Raw genomic sequence first — 20,550 nt, 5'->3', positions numbered from 1 at the left:
AGCCACATGGATTGCACCCAGCAAAAGGAGGGGCTGCCCCTGGCCTTGGGAGCCCACCCCTTATACCAGTGTGCCCAAGATGTAGGATATGATGTTCATGGTGATTATTTTAGAACTTTAAGATTTAATGCCTATCTTGCTGGGTTTCAACTTATGTGGGGCCTGTTTCCAGTTTCCTTTGGCCTCTTTCTCCCTTTTAGAATCATATCTTGGAAGTAAGCAATATGATTTTGATTTTACAGGCTCATAGCTGTAAGGAACTTTCCTTGAGTCTTAAGACTTTGGACTTTGGAATTTTGAATTGATGCTGGAGCATGTTAAGACTTTTGGGGACCATTGGAGACCACTGAGATGAAATGATTGTATTTTGTCTGTGAGAAACAGATGAGATTTAGGGTATTGGGGGCAGAATGCTATGCTTTGGATATTTGACTCTCCAAGTGTTGAAATCTGATCTCAGTATTGGGGATGGGTGCCTAATGGGAGGTGGTCAGGTCATGGGGCAGATCCCTCATGACTGGCTTCATGCAGTCCTTGTGGTAATGAGTGAATTCACTCTCTATTAGTCCTCATAAGAACTTCTTGTTAAAAAGAAGGTGGCACATGCCTTCCCTCTCTCTCTCACTTCCTCTCTTGCCATGTAATCTGCACATTCTGGCTGTCTTTTACCTTTCACCATGAGTGGAAGTGCTTAAAACCCTCACCAGAAGCAGATGCTGGTGCCGTGATTTTTGTACAGTCAGCAGAACCATGAGCCTAAAACACTTCTTTATATATTACCCAGCCTCAGGTATTTCTTTATTACAGTACAAATGTACTAAGACAAGACTGGAAGAATTTGGAAGACCAGGATAGAAAAAGCCTAATTGATATGAGGGGTGATATGAGCCTAGATAGAGCATGAAGGGTGATGCTGGCATGGGCTCAGAGGAGAAGAACCTTAGAGAAAGTCTGAAATGTCTTAGAGATTACATAATGTGTCATGATCAGAATGTTGGTAGACGTATGGATAGTAAAAGTCATTCTGATGTAGTCTCAGACGGAAAGGCGAAGGAAGTATTGGAGATTTGAGTTATGACCATTCTTTCTATAATGTTGCAAATAACTTGGCTGAATTTGTCCCTGGCCAAAGGCTTTATAGAGGCAGAATTTAAGAGCAATGAAGTATGATATCTGGTGGCAGAAGAAATTCTAAGTAAAATACGGAAAGACCGCATGACTACTTTTAACCTAACAGAGTAAGATGCAAGTAGAGAGAAATTATTTAAAGATGAAGTTTACAACTAAAAGGGAAGAAGAATGGAAAAATTTGGAGAATTCACAGCCTTACCATGTGAAGAGTGAAAAAGGTGTCTTTAGGAAAGCAAACCAAGGATGTGGCCAAGAGACCATTTTCTAAAGAGATTAATATGGATTAAAAGAATCCAGGTGTTATTCACAAAGAGAATGGGAGGATGACCCTCAAGGTATTTCAGAGATCCTTGAGGCAAGCTAGGACCTTGAGGGCAAGGTTTCCAGGGAGGCACAAACAAGACCTCAGCATTCACTGCCCTGAGCCACCTCAAGTCTGCTCCCTGCATTCCAGTGCAATGTTCATTGACTTCTCTACCTTTGGTTCAAGTTATCCCACGTGTGGCTTATGCTGCTGCTCCAGAGGGCACAAAGGGTAAGCCTTGGTGATATGTACATGGTGCTGACTCCAAAGACATGTGGAGTGTATGAGCTGTAAGGCTGTATGACTTGCATCAAGATTTTAAGTGATATAGCAGACACTCTTGACATCAAGGCAGACTTGTTGCTGGGGTGGAGCCACCACAGAGATCCCCTAATAGGGTAATACTGAGCACCAATATGGAGTCAGGGTAGCCACAGAGAGCTTGCACTATAGCAATACCTAGTGGAGCTGAGAGAAAAAGGCCACCCAGAGATCCCAGAACTGTAGGGCCACTAGCATTCAACTCAAGCCTGGGAAAGGTGCGGGTAGGAAACTCCAACTTGTTAGAGCTACTGTGTGAACTGAGCCCAGCAAAGTCATAGGGGCAGGTCTGGCTGAGACACTGGAGACCCAATCCCGGCTGCATTATGCCACAGATGTGGAACACGGAGTCAAAGGAGATTATTCTCCAGCTTTAAGACTTCATGTTGTCTTTTCTGCGGTGTTTTGGACTTACTTGAAACCAGTTACTTCTTTCTTCTTGCCTATTTCTTACTTTTGGAATGGGAATGTCTATCTCATGCATGTCCCACCATTGCATTTTTAAAGCATGTCACTTGTTAGTTTTGCAGGTTTACTGCTGGAGGGGAATTAGTCTTAGGATGAGTCATGTTTTGAGTCTCACCCATATCTTACTTAAATGAGACATTGGTCTTTGGTGTTTTGAATTAATGCTGGAACAAGTCAAAGCTTTGAGGACTATTGGGATAGAATGAATATATGTTGCACTGGGAAAATAATATAAACTTTTGGTGGCGAGAGGCAAAATGCTATGGTTTGATCGTGTCCCTTATAATTAATGTGTTATAAAATTAATCCCCAATGCAACAGTGTTGAGAGATGAGACCTTTAAGAGATGATTAGGCCCTGAGGGCTCTGCTCTCATAAATGGGTTAATGTCATTATGGCAGGAGTGGATTAGTCATTGAGGGAATGGGTCACTGAAAAAATAAATGAGTTCAGCCCCCTTCCTCCCTCTCTGACCCTTCCACCTTCCACCATGGGATGATACAGCAAGAAGGCTCTCACAAGATCTGACCTCTCAATCTTGGACTTCCTACCTTCCAGAACTGTAAGAAATAAATCTCCAGCTTTCTTTAAATAATCAGTCTGTGGTATTATGTTATAGCAACACAAAATGAACTAAAGCCAGGGGTATTGTAAGGAACTTAAGGAACGTTTTGAGTTCTAACTAACTTCCCAGTAAACACAATATTGAACTTTATCTTCAGGAAATTGAAAAATGGCATTCATTTAGCGTCTTGCTTTTAACCAAAGTGAGTATTGTAAGTGTTTGTTTGTAACAAATTCTTTATTCTTTTTTTTTTGTTTCCAAAACTGTCTTCATTTTGCCCTTCCTTTCAAATTACACTTTTGCTGGAATATAGAATTCTGGGTTCATAAATAATTTTCATCTCAATACTTTCAAGCTTTTACCCCATTTTCTGTGGTTTTTCTTGTTGATAGTGAGAAATCTAGAATGCCAAATTACTAACTTTTAGGTAACCATTTTAACTTTTAAGACTTTTTTATTATTGATTTCCTAAAATTTTTCTATTACATATTCAGAAATTGATCTAATTATGTTTATTATTATTATTTTATTCTGATTGTTACTTAAAATGCACTATTCATTTAATACAGGCATTTCTCTTCAACATCTGAAAAATAGCTAATATTATATTGAATATTTATTCCCTGCCATTGTCTACTTCTCTGTATTCTGGAACAGAGATTACAGGAGATTAGTGCCTGAAGTTTTAGTGTAAACTATCTCAATAAATCTTGTGAGAATCTTAAATGCTTGCACATATATTTTCCATCTTTCATTGCTTTGCTGTGTGGTAAGTGAAGTGTTCAGTGCTATCCTCCAAGGCACTGTTTATCCTGTTTATTAATTACTTTCTGTTTTGATATTATTATTTCTCATATTTTGATTCGATTATTTTTATTTTTTATTCCTCCCTTTAAATGAGCACAGTAAAGCCATGATATTTTATTGGTAACCTGCTTAGAATTGTAAAAGTTATTTTATTTGGCCCAGCCATACTGCCTAGGACAAAAGTTGCATACAATTCTAATCTCATCTAGATGTGTTCTTATAAATGGTATATAAAAAAAATCTTCAACATCCTAAATATGATCCACTCAGTGTGAAGCATATCAGAGCTGGACATGACATTTATGTCCTTGATGGGCCTGGATTATCCAGGTCCTTTACCTTGTCTTTCCTAACCAGCCAATGTTCTGTGATATATGCTTTCTCCAGGACATAAAACTCAAAGTAAGCCTTTATTCCCAATCTCAGCATTTCCAACATGGTCAAAGCCTGATGAATGGTTGACTTTTGTGTAGACCTGTCCAGAGTGGTAGTAACACATCTTGTACATGAGGCAGTTGAGCAGTGCTGGCGAACCCTTATGGCCCACACAGAATTCCCCAACTGGAGTACAATAGTCATTCTCTTTGATATATTTTCTTGTGTTTGTGCTACCTCCAATCTGGACCACCCAAAGAAACTCATTGATATCATCATAGCAATACTCAGTGAAGTCTCCAACAATGACCTCATGCTTTCTCATGATCTCATAGCGTTTTCGAAACTCTGTGGATACCATTGCCTGAACTATTCAAGAAATATTGGTATTATTTCATGTGTTATTGTCCACAAAAATTGTCCAGTTCACCTTAGCTATAATCTGGTAGCTATGATCCCAACATAATATGACCTTTGCATCCTCTGGAGTATTGTGAAAAAGCCAATAATATGCTTCTCAGTAGTCATCAGAAATAATGCTACTGTCATATCCACCCCAGGCATAGAGGGTGAAGGAAGAAGAGAAGGCCTTACTCTTCACCCAGGATTGAGTAAAAAGTGTAGGGGATGAGAAAGAAAGCCAAAATGGACTAAGGCCATTTTGGCATTAATATCATCCCACTTACTGCTTCATTCTAAATCAGGTAGGTAGAATCCTGTTGCTTTTCTTGTCAGGATGACTTATGTCCAGTTTCTTCCCATATGTGGACAACATTTGGGAGACTCCAGTGCTGGAAAGAATGTACACAACAGGCGCCAATACTAGCATTAGACGCACCATTACAGCTTAAAAGTGCACACTGGTCACACCATACATGATGTTAAACCTCTGAGCATCAAACAAGTTGCTAAAGCAGGAATAGAGGCCAATTAGAAACATAAGGACAAGGAAATGCAAGTTAAAATAGTATGAGGATCAAGTCATGGCTGATGCTCAGACACAGAAGCGATGATGGGGATGTTGGTCTTAGCATAAGGATACAGCAGTGAGTAGAAATGCCATGTCCAGGGAGGGATTTTTTTCTGTTAGCATGAAGAGAGCTCCCATAGTGAGAAGGATAAGGCCTACCAGAGAGAGGACACTCTGGAAAAGAACTTCAATTTGCTGTGGATTCAACTTGCACAGGTAATCCAGAAAGGCATGGATATGGCCGAGACCAAAAACCCCAATGGTTTCCATGCACTCTGATGAAAAGACAGGCTGGAAAGCCACAGAACAGGTCTGCATAGAAAGAATAGTGCCAGGCAGTAAACAGTACAGCAGGCCATGTAGATCCAGTGGGAGAAACAGCCTGTGAGCATCAGCACCGGTAGATGGAGAGGGATCAAGTTGATCAGGAACACAACATCTCCCCATGAAGAGTCCATGTAGAAGTAAGCAAGGGCACACTTAGCCTCCAATAGATACAACCAGTCTTTACTGCCTTGATCCACATATTGTAGGTGAGTAGGATGCAAAAGATGGCAATCCCTTCCTTATCATATGAGCCAGTCACAGATTGGAAGATATGTGGGAACCATAGCAAACACAGCAGCAAAAGGAAGCCCAGTGCCTGCATCCTTGAGCTCTTTCATAAGGTGGCAATGACAATAATGATGAAGGAGGAGACACACAGACATTCTGAATGTCCATGGTGATTTGGAAAAATTGGAGTATGTGGTAGATTGCAGCAGGGGTGATAATTAAGCCTGGGTAAATTGTTCCTCCAATGATTCATCCCAATGACGACTAGGCTCTCCAATCACATAAGCTATAGAATTTATAAAACTCTTCCTTAGCCAGAGACCTGGTAGTCTGATAACTAAAGTGTGGATTAACCTTATAGATAACACTTTAAAATCTCAGGACAGCAAAGAGACAGCTGGAGAAAGAACATAGTGGCCACTGACATAATGAGAAGCTTCAGAAGTGTGTTCTGCCTTCTCATAGGACAACCACAAAAATCCATCCAGCCTTAGTCATCTTGACATCAATGGGTGGCAACAGACAACACTCAGCTGGCCAGAATTCCTAAGCAATCCCCTAGGCTCCCTCAGCGATCTATTCAGCGGTGCGCCCAACCCTGGCAACCTGATTATTTTTAATATTCATATTTTATATATGTAACTTGTTTAATACTTTCTTGTTCATTTCTGAATGTTATGCTTTAATCTCTTTGAGTATACCAACCAAATTTATTATAAAATATTTGTCAAATTATTTCATACAATTAACATCATCGAGAGGCAATCCTGTTCTGTATTTAGTTGGTTATATTTTTACTTTTAAAAGTTAATTTATTTTTTAATTGACAAAATGTTTATATATTTATCCTGCACAATATGTTGTTTTGAAATATGTATGCATTGTAAAACAGCTACATTGAGCTAATTAACATACATTTTCTCACATACTTATTTTTCATGGCAAGAACACTTAAAATGTTGGTTGTATTTCTTAGCTTTAGATTTCTTCATGCATTTTAGAATTGTGGATCACAGGCTTATTTGAGGGGAACATATTTTTTGCTTTGCATTGCTTTATTTTTCTTTAATTCCCTTGTCTCCCTCCTCCCTGACAAGAAGTTATGAGGCTATTTTATAATCAAGGTTTGTGCCTCCTCCCTGGTAGGGATATGAAGGATTTACAAGACTGGTGACTGAGCCTCAGGCAGCCCTGTCCTGAGGCTATGCCCGTATCCTCAGGCTTATGTTGCCTGGAAACCCCACAAAAATTGTAGCCTCAGGCACCATTTGTCAGTATATTTTCACCCTACTTTTATTAATCATAAGCTCCTGGATTTAACCATTGAGGCCAACTTTATTTCTCCATTTTACACGGATCTGTAGTCCTTCCCACCTGCTAGGAGATGAAGTTGTAGCTTCTATTGCCTGCTTTGGAATATAGTACTTCAGCTCCATTAACCACTTCAGCCTTCTATTTTTGTCTCTGGTCTATGAAAATGTTTATCTTGTCAAGTCTCTTTGATTATTTATTTTTATACTGTATCCATCTTTGCCAAATTTGTAGAGCAGAAGGGGTTACATCAAAGAAGAAACAGAGCATGCCATTTTTACTGGTGTCTCTGGATTCATTTTAACTCATATTCCATTAGTGATTTGTCAGTGTAATTCATAAAGGAAATCCAACCACTTTGAAGTAAAAATTACTATGGAGTATCCAGTAGTTTAAAAATATAGATGATAATCGATTACTAAAATTCTTTCTGCTCTGTTTCAATAGGTGCATAGCATTTAAAGAGTTATCTAAAACTGCAATTCAATCAACTAGTTAAGGATATTGGAATGGTTCTTCCTCATCAGCTATCACTGAGAAGAGCCTCAGTGTCTACATTTTAGTGGTGGTTATGTAATTTTTATACCCTTTTCTGCAAGAGTGAAAAAATTTACACTGAATATCAGGTTGTTGAATCTTTATATCTTTGCTTGTACATTAACATGTACCTGAGTCTGAAGTACTCTGTTTTTAAGCCCGAAAATGTTATGTTTTATTGAGCTTTAAGCTGAAGGTCTTATTTAAAAAATTATACCTATAAGGAAACAATCATTTCCTCTTATAAGAAGAACTACATTCACCTAAATTGAGACATAGATTGTATATTTTACCATATGATACCATATTATATGCTTTTACCATGTTTGCCATATTATAGAGTCTGCATAGACAGATTAACATCTTTATTCAAGTGAACTAAGAATATATGTATCTATTAATTCACTCTACTGGACCTCAGCTGAGAAATATCCTTAGTATGCTTCAAGTCCTTGACCACAGGTGAGGAATCCTCTGTATCCAGACATCCAGCAGGGTCCCTCTCCCTTTATGTTTCAATCTGCTAAGATTCCAAAGTTATGAATTTTACTTGGCTTGCCTCTTAATTATTTTACTCCATGATCTGGTTAAAGACTTTGAGCCCTGTTCTGGAACAATTATTCTTTCTTGTTCTGCACAGATCAGATCTTCCTCCCGTGTTCAAGCCATATTTACTTTCTGTACACTGACTCAGCAGTAGATACCACTGTAGATACCACTTTTTTATGGCTCTTGCTTACCTCTCTTATCTTTATCAATTATTGGCCTCTTCTGTTTCCCTCCATCATGCCAGCACTGAATGAAGGCCATAAAACCTTGGATGGGAATTTGAGGTATTATAGTTTACTTGGAAGTTGACCAAAGGAAGCACCATTAGGGGAGTGAGAAATTGAAATGAAAAAGAGGATAAAGCCAGAAAAGGGTGTGTTATTACAAGGTTAGTGCTATGGGCAACTGGGGCTCACTTCTACTGGAGACCTCTGGAATCCGGAATAATATATGCCTCAGAGTCATCCCCTTCCTTTTCCAGGGGAATGTTGGATCCAGTATTTATCCTCTAATTCCTATTTGTCATTTCAAAAGGCTGCTCCCTAAGAGCACTAACCTTCTTAGGGCATTAACTTACACATGGGTGAAAGAAAGCCTTCAGGCAGAAATTTGCCATAGACAAGGTTGTCAGGTATTGGACAGTGAATATTAAGAAATTATGGAGGAGGTACTAGTAGTAACTGATGAAACTCTCGATTAACTGGACTCATCCTCAATATCCATGTTTATTCTCCCACATGACCCCATGGTTACTTGAATAAGGGACATGGAATCGACCTAGAAAAAAAAAAAATTAGATTCTCTTTCTAGGCATTTCTCATTGGAACTGAAGAAGCTATTTGGTCTCGCCTACTCAGGTAAGTTTGGGGGCTGAGAGGTAGCACTGTATGCAGCAAGAAAAGCATCAACAATTCCTGACTTCAGATAGAGAAATAAGGCAAATATACATCGAGAGACAAATTGGAGGTGTTTGTTTACTAATGACATTCCGATGGCTTGTTCATATTCTGGGGATGTCTGTCTGTATTGCCTATCCTTGGGTTTCATGGATTATACCTGGGTTTTATAAGTTTATCCTTCACTCTTAAATTTCAAGCATAAATTCTATACTCTGAATGAACTTAGCAAATGGATTTCCTTTTAGACTCATGTAAAGAGGATGCACAAGAATACTGGTATATGGATTAAAAAACATAGAAGGTTGACGGTGTCCACATGTTACCAAAGTCAGACCAAGTTGGGGTGAGGAAGATGAAGTATATAGCCAGATAGATAGAGAAAAAAAAAATACTATGAGGCACCTTACATATCTGAGTCAAGTACATTTTCATTTTAACATTTTTTATTATGGTGAAATATACATAGCATAAAATGTACCCTTTAACCATTTTTAAGTGTACAGTTCAGTGGCATTAAGTACATTCGAATTGCTGTGCAACCATCACTAGTGTCAATCTCCAAAACTCTTTTTATCTTTCCAAGCTGAAACTCTGTACCCAGTAAACAACAATTCCCTCTTTCTCCATTCCACAGCCCCAGGCAAACACCATATTATTTTCTGTCTCGATGATTTTGACTAGTCTAGGTACTCACACTATTAACTTACACATGTGTGAAAGAAAGCCCGTAGGCAGTAAGTGGAAGCATACAGTGTTTGTCGTTTTGTGATTGGCTTATTTCACTTAGCATAATATCTTCAAGGTTCTTTCATGTTGTAGTATGTGATGGGATTAAATTTCTTTTTATGCTGAGTAATATTCCACTGTATGTGTATGCCACATTTTGTGTATGCATTCATCCATCGATGAACACTTAAGTTCCTTCCCCCTTTTGGCTATTATAAATAATGCCGCTATGAACATGGCTATACAAATATATTTTCGAGTCTTTGATTTCCATTTCTTGGATATATATCCTGAAGTGAATTAATGGGTCATATGGTAACTCTATTTTTAATTTTTTGAAATTGCCATACTCTTTTCCACAGCACCTGCACCATTTTACATTAGCACCGGTGATGTATTAGGGCTCCAATTTCTGCATATTCTTTCCAACTGAGTCAAATAGCTTTTAATAAAGATTTATAGTATCCTCATCCAAGAGAGGTTTAGAATTACACATTCTTATTTTTCTGGTCACAGGTGTTGTTGCTAAGAACTGCTCCCTAGTAGAATTAACTTTCTTAGGGCATTAACTCACTGAAAGAAAGCCCCTAGGAAGAAATTTGAAGTAGTTATACTTAAAAACATGTTTTTAATATTCTTTCTTAAATTAAAAATTGAAATTTACATGCAGTTGTAAAAATAAAAAACTGACATGTCATATACCCTTTGCCCAGTTACCCCTAATAGTAATATCTTGCTAGTGCTAGTATAATAGCACAAAAAGATATTGACATGTATATATATACTCAAAATACACAACAGTACCATTACCAGGCTCCTTTAATGTTGTCCTTTTGTACCCAAGCTCCTTCCCATGCCATCCCAATCCTCTCTTTTACCCCTGGCAACCACTTGTATGTTCTCCATTTCTATTATTTTGTCATTTCAAAAATATTACATAAGTGGGATCATCCAGTATGTTCCATTTAGGGATTGGATTTTTTCATTCAGCACAATTCTCTGGAGATTTAACCAGGTTGTTGTACCTAAATAATATGTTCTTTTATACCACAGAGTAGTATTCCATAGCATGAATCTTTGTAATATTCACATGGCTAACATAATATGTTTAGCCATTTAACTATTAAAAGATATCTACATTGTTCACGCTTTTTGCCTACTAAAAAGTAAATTTGCCATGACCTTTCATGTATAGATTTTTTTTTTTTTTTTTTTTTTTTTTTTTTTTGAGACGGAGTCTCGTTCTGTCGCCCGGGCTGGAGTGCAGTGGCCGGATCTCAGTTCACTGCAAGCTCCGCCTCCCGGGTTTACGCCATTCTCCTGCCTCAGCCTCCCAAGTAACTGGGATTACAGGCGCCCGCCATCTCGCCCGGCTAGTTTTTTGTATTTTTTAGTAGAGACGGGGTTTCACCGTGTTAGCCAGGATGGTCTCGATCTCCTGACCTCGTGATCCGCCCGTCTCGGCCTCCCAAAGTGCTGGGATTACAGGCTTGAGCCACCGCGCCCGCCTTTCATGTATAGATTTTTGTGTGAACACACACTTTATTTATTAGGGATGAATACCCAAGAGTACAATTGCTGAGTCATATGGCAGTTGCATGTTTAGTTATAGTGAAAACTGACATATTGTTTTCAGAGTGGTTTTGCTGCTTCCCATTACCACCAATAATGTATGTAAAATCCAGTTTCTCCACATCCTCAAAAGCGTTTGGTCTGTTCATGTCCTTTGTCCACATTTAATGGGTTTGTTTGTCGTTTTCTTGTAAATTTGTTTCAGTTCTGTGTAGATTCTGGATATTAGACCTTTGTCAGGAGGATAGATTGCAAAAATTTTCTCCAATTATGTAGGTTGCCTCATCACTCTGACGGTAGTTACTTTTGCTGTGCAGAAGCTCCATAGTTTAATTAGATGCCGTTTGCAATTTTGGCTTTTGTTGCAATAGATTTTGACTTTTTTGTGATGAAATCTTTGCCCATGCCTATGTCCTGAATGGTACTTCTAGATTTTCTTCTAGGGTTTTTATAGTTTTGGGTTTTACATTTAAGTCTTTAATCCATCTTGAGTTAATTTTTATATAAGGTGTAAGGAAAGGGTCCAGTTTCTATTTTCTGCACATGGCTAGCCAGTTTTCCCAGCACCATTTATTAGAGAATCTTTTCCTCATTGCTTGTTTTTGTCAGGTTTGTCAAAGATCAGATGGTTGTAGATGTTTGGTCTTATTTCTGAGGTCTTTATTCTGTTCCATTGGTCTGCGTGTCTGCTTTCATTTTGTTTTTTTGTTGGTTACTGTACCCGTGTCGTATAGTTTGAAGTCTGGTAGTGTGATGCCTCCAGCTTTATTCTTTTTTGCTTAGGATTGTCTTTCTATACTGGCCCTTTTTTGGTTCCATATGAATTTTAAGGTAGTTTTTTTCTAATTCTGGGAAGGATATCAATGGTAGTTTAATGGGAATAGCGTTGAATCTATAAATTACTTTGGGCAGTATGGCCATTTTCACGATATTGATTCTTCCTATTCATGAGCACGGGATGTTTTTCCATTTGTTTGTGTCCTCTCATTTCCTTGAGCAGTGGTTTGAAATTCTCCTTGAAGAGGTCCTTCACTTCCTTTGTTAACTGTTTTCCTAGGGATTTTATTATCTTTGTAGCAATTGTGAATGGGAGCTAAGTCATGATTTGGCTCTCTGCTTTTCTATTGTTTGTGTATAGGAATACTTGTGATTTTTGCACATTGATTTTGAATCCTGAGACTTTGCTGAAGTTCCTTATCAGCTTAAGGAGATTTTGGGATGAGATGATGGGTTTTTCTAGATGATAGACTGGATAAAGAAAATGAGGTACATATACACCATGGAATACTATGCAGCCATAAAAAGGAACAAGATGATGTCCTTTGCAGGGACATGGATGGAGCTTAGCTCTGCAAACTAACACGGGAACAGAAAACCAAATACCACATGTTTTCACTTATAAGTGGGAGCTGAATGATGAGAACACTTGGACACAGGGAGGGGAACAACACACACTGCAACCTGTCAGGGGGCAGGGGGACAGAAAGCATCAGGATAAATAGTTAATGCACACAGGACTTAATACCTATGTGAAGGATTGATAGGTGCAGCAAATCACCATGGCACATGTTTACCTATATAACAAACCTGTACATCCTGCACATGTACCCTGAAACTTAAAATTAAATTGAATTTTTAAAAAATTTGGTCTTTTCAATATTTTTAATCTTACCCATCCTGATACATGTATAGTAATACTTCATTGTGATTTATTTATTTATTTATTTTACTATACTTTAAGTTCTAGGGTACATGTGCACAACATGCAGGTTTGTTACATATGTATACATGTGCCATGTTGGTGTGCTGCACCCGTTAACTTGTCATTTACATTAGGTATATCTCCTAATGCTATCCCTTCCCCCTACCCCCACCCCATGACAGGCCCCAGTGTGTGATGTTCCCCTTCCTGTGTCCAAGTGTTCCCATTGTTCTATTCCCACCTATGAGTGAGAACATGCAGTGTTTGGTTTTTTGTCCTTTCTATAGTTTGCTAAGAATGATGGTTTCCGGCTTCATCCATGTCCCTACAAAGGACATGAACTCATCCTTTTTTATGGCTGCATAGTATTCCATGGTGTATATGTGCCACATTTTCCTAATCCAGTCTATCATTGATGGACATTTGGGTTGGATCCAAGTATTTGCTATTGTGAATAGTGCCACAATAAACATACATGTGCATGTGTCTTTATAGAAGCATGATTTATAATCCTTTGTGTATATACCCAGTAATGGGATTACTGGGTCAAATGGTATTTCTACTTCTAGATCCTTGAGGAATTGCCACACTGTCTTCCACAATGGTTGAACTAGTTTACAGTCCCACCACCAGTGTAAAAGTGTTCCTATTTCTCCACATCCTCTCTAGCACCTGTTGTTTCCTGACTTTTTAATGATTGCTATTCTAACTGGTATGAGATTGTGTCTCATTGTGGTTTTGATTTGCATTTCTCTGATGGCCAGTGATGATGAGCATTTTTTCATGTGTCTGTTGGCTGCATGAGTGTCTTCTTTTGAGAAGTGTCTGTTCATATCCTTTGCCCACTTTTTGATGGGGTTGTTTGTTTTTTGTCTTGTAAATTTGTTTGAGTTCTTTGTCGATTCTGGATATTAGCCCTTTGTCAGATGAGTAGATTGCAAAAATTTTCTCCCATTCTGTAGGTTGCCTGTTCACTCTGATGGAAGTTTCCTTTGCTGTGCAGAAGCTCTTTAGTTTGATTAGATCCCATTTGTCAATTTTGGCTTTTGTTGCTATTGCTTTTGGTGTTTTAGACATGAAGTGTTTGCCCATGCCTATGTCCTGAATGGTATTGCCTAGGTTTTCTTCTAGAGTTTTACTCTCTGATGAAACCGACTTCAAACCAACAAAGATCAAAAGAGACAAAGAAGGCCATTACATAATGGTAAAGGGATCAATTCAACAAGAAGAGCTAACTATCCTAAATATATATGTACCCAATACAGGAGCACCCAGATTCGTAAAACAAGTTCTTAGAGACCTACAAAGAGACTTAGACTCCCACACAATAATAATGGGAGACTTTAACACCCCACTGTCAACATTAGACAGATCAACAAGACAGAATGGGATTGCTGGGTCAAATGGTATCTCTGTCTTTAGATCTTTGAAGAATCACCCCACTGTCTTCCAAAATGGTTGAACTAATTTACACTCACATCAGCAGTGTATAAACATTTCTTTTTCTCTGCAACCTCAGCAGCATCTGATATTTTTTGACTATTTAATAATAGCCATTCTGACTGGTGCACAATGGTATCTCATTGTGGTTTGGATTTGCATTTCTCTAATGATAAGTGATGTTGAGCTTTTCATATGATTGTTCGCCCCATGGATGTTTTCTTTTCAGAAGCATCTGTTCCTGTCTTTTGCCCACTTTTTAATGGGGTTGGATTTTTGTTTGTTTGTTTGTTTGTTTTGTAAATTTGCTAAGGTTCCTCGTAGATTCTGGATATTAGACCTTTGTCAGATAAATCGATTGCAAAAATTTTCTCCCACTCTGTAGGTTATTGGTTTACTCTGTTGAGAGTTTCTTTTGCTGTGCAGAAGATCTTAATTTAATTAGATCTCATTTGTCAATTTTTGCTTTTGTTGCAACTGTCTTTGTCATGAAATCTTTGCCTGTGCCTATGTCCTGAATGGTATTGCCTAGGTAGTCTTCTAAGGTTTTTATAGTTTTGCGTTTTACATTTAAGCCTTTAATTCATCCAGATTTGATTTTTGTATATGTTGAAAGGAAGCGGTCCAGTTTTAATCTTCTGCATATGGCTAGCCACTTTTCCCAGCACCATTTATTGAATAGGGAATCCTTTCCTCATTGCTTGTTTTTGTCAGGTTTCTCGAAGATCAGATAGTTGTAGGTTTGTGGTCTTACATTTTTACACTTTATGTAACATGTCACATCACTATAGCTACTTTTAAAATTTTTTGTTTTCAATTTTCATTAGTTTGACCTTGCTGTATGTTAGGTGTGGATTTTTTGTGTTTCTTTCTTTCTATAGATGTATATCTTTTGCCAAATTTTGGAATTTTTCATTTAGTATATTTGTAATTACATTTTCAGCCCTTTTTTCTCTGCTATCTTCAGAACTTCGATGGCATTAATACTAGGTATTTTGATATGAATTAAAAGTTTCCTAAGTCTGCTTGTAATTCTACTTTCTCACTCTTACTCAGTTTTCATAGTTTATTTTTCCATCTTTCAGTTCATTTATTTATTTTTTCTTATATTGCCTGTTTCTTTGCTAGGACTTTCTATCTTTGCTGATAGTTTTTATTTTTGTTTGGGTCAAACATATTCATAATGTTTGTTGAAGCTTTTATTTTATCATTTTTTTGAAGGCAGCTGCTTTAAAATACTTGTCAGATCACTCTAACACCTCTGCGATCCTGGTGTTGGGATCTATTGGTCAACTTTTTTCATTCAGATTAAGGCTTTTTGGTTTGGGGTATGAAGAATAATTTTGTTTTTATTTGAAACCTGGACATTTTAGATATCATGTTATAAGTCTCTGTGTCTTATTTAAACTTTCTCTTTTAGGTGGTTTCATATTATAGCAGTCCAACAGGGAAAGGGAGACACCACATTTTTATAGCCAGGTGGAAGAAGAAGTCCAGGTTCTTTACTTGGCCTCTTTTGATATTCAACATGGATGTGCCTCTCGTTGTTGCTGGGTAAGGTAGAAGTTTGAGCTCTCCACTTGGCTTTACGTGACACTTTTTTGTTGGGAGGCATAAGTATTTGGTTATTGCTACTCACATGACCTTCAGTGACACCACAAACAGGGTGTCATCACAGTTAAGAGATGATGAAAATCCTGTTTCTTCACTATTCTTCCTTTGAATACACCCTAATTAAGAGGGCAGGAGTGTCTTATTACTGCAGGGTATAAGTGGATATCCTGCCCTCCATGTTGTCTTCTTTGTCACTGTGAATGGGGCAGAGCCTTATTACCACCGAACAGGAATGAATGTGAAATCCCTGCTCCCTACTTGTGCTTCTCTGACACCACCTCAGTGAGGGGTCGTGGCATTTCATTACAGTCTGACAAGTGTGAGTGGGAATGTCAAAGTCTCAGCCTCCATTTGTTCTTTATTGGTGAAGGTGAAGGGGAGGGCTCCCTCAATGACGTTTTACAGTGTTTGGTTGGAATATAGCAGTCATTGTCTAAGTGTTCTGCCTGCTATGCTGACCTTTTCTTAGTCTTTTCTCTAAAGAGGGAAGGCTTTTTTTTTTTTTTTTGGAAAACTCACTGCTGTGTTGTTCCCTGAGTTCAGAGCTTCTTATCTACTTTATTCCTTTTCTCCGTATTTCAGTTATACACTTAAATAACTTAGAAGTTATTTTAGTTATACTAAGTGGGAGGAATAGAAAAAAGTTTATCTACTCCATCTTTACAGAAGAGGAAATCCATCTTTACATTTATTTAATTCAGAGAAAAAAAATAGCATGGCTGCTTTCATTTCCACCAGTATCTTTGTCATCTATTTATTTCAAAAGTCAAAAGGAGCGCAGATATTCACCTATCAATCCCATTCTATGGTAAATCAATTTTCAACGTGACTCACAGGCAACTTTTTTTTTTTTTTTGAGATGGAGTTTTTCTGTCGCCCAGGCTGGAGTTCAGTGGCATGATCTCGGCTCACTGCAACCTCTGCCTCCCGGGTTCAAGCAATTCTCCTGCCTCAGCCTCCCAAGTAGCTGGGATTACAGGCATGTGCCATCATACCCGGCTAATTTTTGTATTTTTTTTTTTTTTTTTAGTAGAAACGGGGTTTCACCATGTTGGCCAGACTGGTCTCGAATTCCTGACCTCAGGTGATCTGCCCACCTCGGCCTCCCAAAGTGCTGGGATTACAGGCGTGAGCCACAGTGCCCGGCCTGACAGACACCTTTTGAATTTTTCTGCTATTTGTCTCTGTCTTCTGAACGCCTAAGAGAAATTCTAAAATGTAGGCGCATAAAGTTAAAGCCAATGCAGTCAAGGTGAATGGAACTGTGAAGTGATGAGCTTCTGAATGCTCTGATCTCACAAAGACTCCCCAGCATTTGAGACCAGGCCTCTCTTTTGTCTGGTAGTGCTCTTGCCCCAATACAGGCTTGAGAAATCCTAACAAGCATTTCCTATCTTTTTCATTCAATAGCTTCAGGCAATTGATACTTAAATTATTGCTATAAATTTTGTAAATGTAAGTTAAATTTCAAATTCTTTTAAAAAAAATTCATCTCTCCTTATTGTAAACTTACTGACCAAAATAAAACAGCCAAATACTTTGATTAAATGAAGATTCAAACATTATGTCTATAATTCCATAAGAAAATGTCCCAGTTTTATCTCGGCATTTATGTCTCTTAGATATTCAATAATTGCATTTTTCTGCAATAACATATTACAATAAAATAAATGACTGAAGAATAACTTATATTGCTGACACAGTTCACAGTGTGTCGCTAATGGAATATTAACTGCTCTTTAAGCGACTGGATAAATCTGCTGATTCACAAGAGGCTCATGTAAAGGAAATCCAATTCATGGTGTGGCTCTTACCACTTCTACGGACATAAAACGCCTTCTTCCACATTATCTTTGTTTCAGTCATGGTAATATTGAGAGTAGCACCTGACTTGTAACAAGATATTTTAACTGGGAAAGTTGACACATTTAATAATATGTCAAGTCTACTGTTTAGGGGACAGACACCACTCAAAATAAAAATGGTATTTAAGAATATCTTCCATATAAAAATAATCCCCAGGGAACAAGGGTTTGCTCCATTTCAAAGACCAGAAAAGCAGTGCTGAAGGAGCATTATGAGCTTTTCAGAGACAAACAAAACCTGTGACTTTAGCTTCATCCCTGGGAATCCCTATGTGATTTTATATCTAGGACAACCACTCACAGAGGCCCACGCAAAACTTTAACAAAAGCAAAACAAAACACTTAAGCAGATAGATATTTTTTTCTTCTTTTTAAAAATTGAGACAGGGCCTCATTCTATCTTGCAGGTGAGAGTGCAGTGGCGTGATTATAGCTCACTGCAGCCTGAAACTCTTGGGCTCGAGCAATCCTCCTGCCTCAGTCTCCCAGCTGGGACTACAGTCTCTCAAGTAGCTAAGACTATTAGCACATGCCACTACACTCGGTTATTTATTTATTTATTTATTTATTTATTTATTTATTTATTTTGAGATGAGTTCTCGCTATTTGGCCCAGGCTCATCTCAAACTCCCGACCTTAAGTGATCCTCCTACCTTGACCTCCCAAAGCGTTGGAACTACAGACATGAGCCACCATGCCCGGCCTTCTTGGCAGATGTCTTCATGGCTCAATTTTCCTCAGCATCTAGAGCACCTTCCTGTTTTGTATGCCTTTGTAGGAGAGCCCAAACTAAGAAGAAAATAGTTCCATCTGAAGCATGGTTTGGAGACGGGGGCTGTGCTTTTCTTACAGGTTTGTTTATGATTTATCATTTTTTGAAAGAATAATATGGTCAATTTGAAAATAAGATATGCATAAGAAAAATGTGACATTTATATTTTTATGAATTTCAAAAAAGGTAAATATTTGAAATAACACTCTGCACTTAGACTCATATCACAGTCCTCCAAGAATGGATACATGTAGTAGTTATTTAAACAATAGCTTACAAGAAGTTGTGTACATTGTGGTGACTACATAGATATATGCAGGCTGTAAATTGTTTGTAAGTTGTTAACATCTACATTTAGGAATAGAAAATGATACCAAATCTACATTTCAGCATCACTTGCTCCTGAATGCAGCATATAAGTTCTATTGCCTATGTAGATAGATGATCCAGAGATATGACTTGGTGACTCAGAAAGAATATGTGGAAATCAGTCAGTCCATAAGTATCACTTCAAAAGGGTATTTCTACACTATTGGATAAATAATTGTACATCTGTTACAAATACTTTAGTAAGTCAACAAATCTCAAATATAATGCTCAAACGATTTTTACACATGTAGGAGATCAAGATGTAGAATTTATCCCCCGTCCAGATAGCTTCTTTGTGCCTGTTTAATATTCCCCAGAAAGTAGCAACAATTTCAAATGCTATCACTATGAAATTGTTTCGGTTGTTTTGGACTTCTTAGAAATGAAATCTGTGGGCAAAAGAGAGAGAGATCAGCTTGTTACTGTGTCTATATATATAAAGAAGTAGACATAAGAGACTCCATCTTGTTCTGTATTTGAGATGCTGTTAATCTGTGACCCTACCCCCAACCTTGTGCTTGCAAGAGACAAGTGCTGTGGTGACTCAAGGTTTAAAGGATTTGGGGCTGTGCAGGGTGTGCTTTGTTAAACAAGTGCCTGAAGGCAGTATGCTTGTGAAAAGTCATCACCATTCTCTTAATCTCAAGTACCCAGGGACTCGTACACTGCCAAAGGTCGCAGGGACCTCTGCCTAGGAAAGCTAGGTATTGTCCAAGGTTTCTCCCCCATGTGATAGTCTGAAATATGGCCTCGTGGGAAGGGAAAGATCTGATCGTTCCCCAGCCTGACACCCGTGAAGGGTCTGTGCTGAGGAGGACTAGTATAAGAGGAAAGAAGGCCTCTTGGCAGTTGAGATAGAGAAAAGCATCTGTCTCCTGCCTGTCCCTGAGCAATGGAACATCTCGGTGTAAAACCCGATTGTATGTTCTGTTTACTGAGAAAGGAGAAAACCGCCTTAGGGCGAAAGGTGGGACTTGCTAGCGCAATGCTGCTCTTTACGCACTAAAAAGGTTTATGGAGATGTTTGCATATGCATATCAAGGCACAGCGCTTTTCCTCAAACTTTTGTCACAGAGATCTTTATTCACGTGTCTTACTGCTGACCTTCTCTGTACAATGATCCTATTATCCTGCTACTTCCCTTTTCTAAGATGGTAGAGATAATTATCAATAAATACTAAGGGAACTCAGAGACCGGTGCCGGTGCGGGTCCTCTGTATGCTGAGCGCCGGTCCCCTGGGCCCACTTTTTCTTTCTCTATTCTTTGTCTCTGTGTCTCATTTCTTTTCTCAAGTCTCTGGTTCCACCTAACGGGAAACGCCCACAGGTGTGGAGGAGCAGGCCACCCCTTCAAAATCATAATTTGTTCTCTTTTCTGTTTGGCTTTCTTTCACCCAATATTTTGTCTGTGAGATTCATTAACATTTTTGAATATATCAGTTTTCAATTCCTCTTTATTTCTGAGTTATTTCCCATTGTATGGACATATTAGGTATATTTATCCTTTCACGTGTGGATGGACCTCTGTGTTGTTCCAGGATTTTTGTCATTATATATAAAGCTCCCAACAAAAAATTCTTGTTCATGTATTTTCGTGCATATGTGTACACGTTTCTATTATGTATATAGCCAAGGGTAAAATTTCTGGATGCTGGAGTATTTCTTTTTGGCTTTATTATTTGCTAGTAAAATTTTTTC

General features: G+C 38.2%; 1 pseudogene; it reads right to left on the bottom strand.

Moving 5' to 3' along the window:
• Positions 1–3,896: 3,896 nt before the first annotated feature.
• LOC105499039 (dolichyl-diphosphooligosaccharide--protein glycosyltransferase subunit STT3A-like) overlaps positions 3,897–20,550 on the bottom strand; it is a 32,541-nt pseudogene continuing 15,887 nt past the window's right edge.

The sequence above is a fragment of the Macaca nemestrina genome, chromosome X, assembly GCF_043159975.1.
Source record: "Macaca nemestrina isolate mMacNem1 chromosome X, mMacNem.hap1, whole genome shotgun sequence".
Taxonomy (NCBI): domain Eukaryota; kingdom Metazoa; phylum Chordata; class Mammalia; order Primates; family Cercopithecidae; genus Macaca; species Macaca nemestrina.
This window is presented reverse-complemented; position numbering and strand designations above follow the sequence as displayed.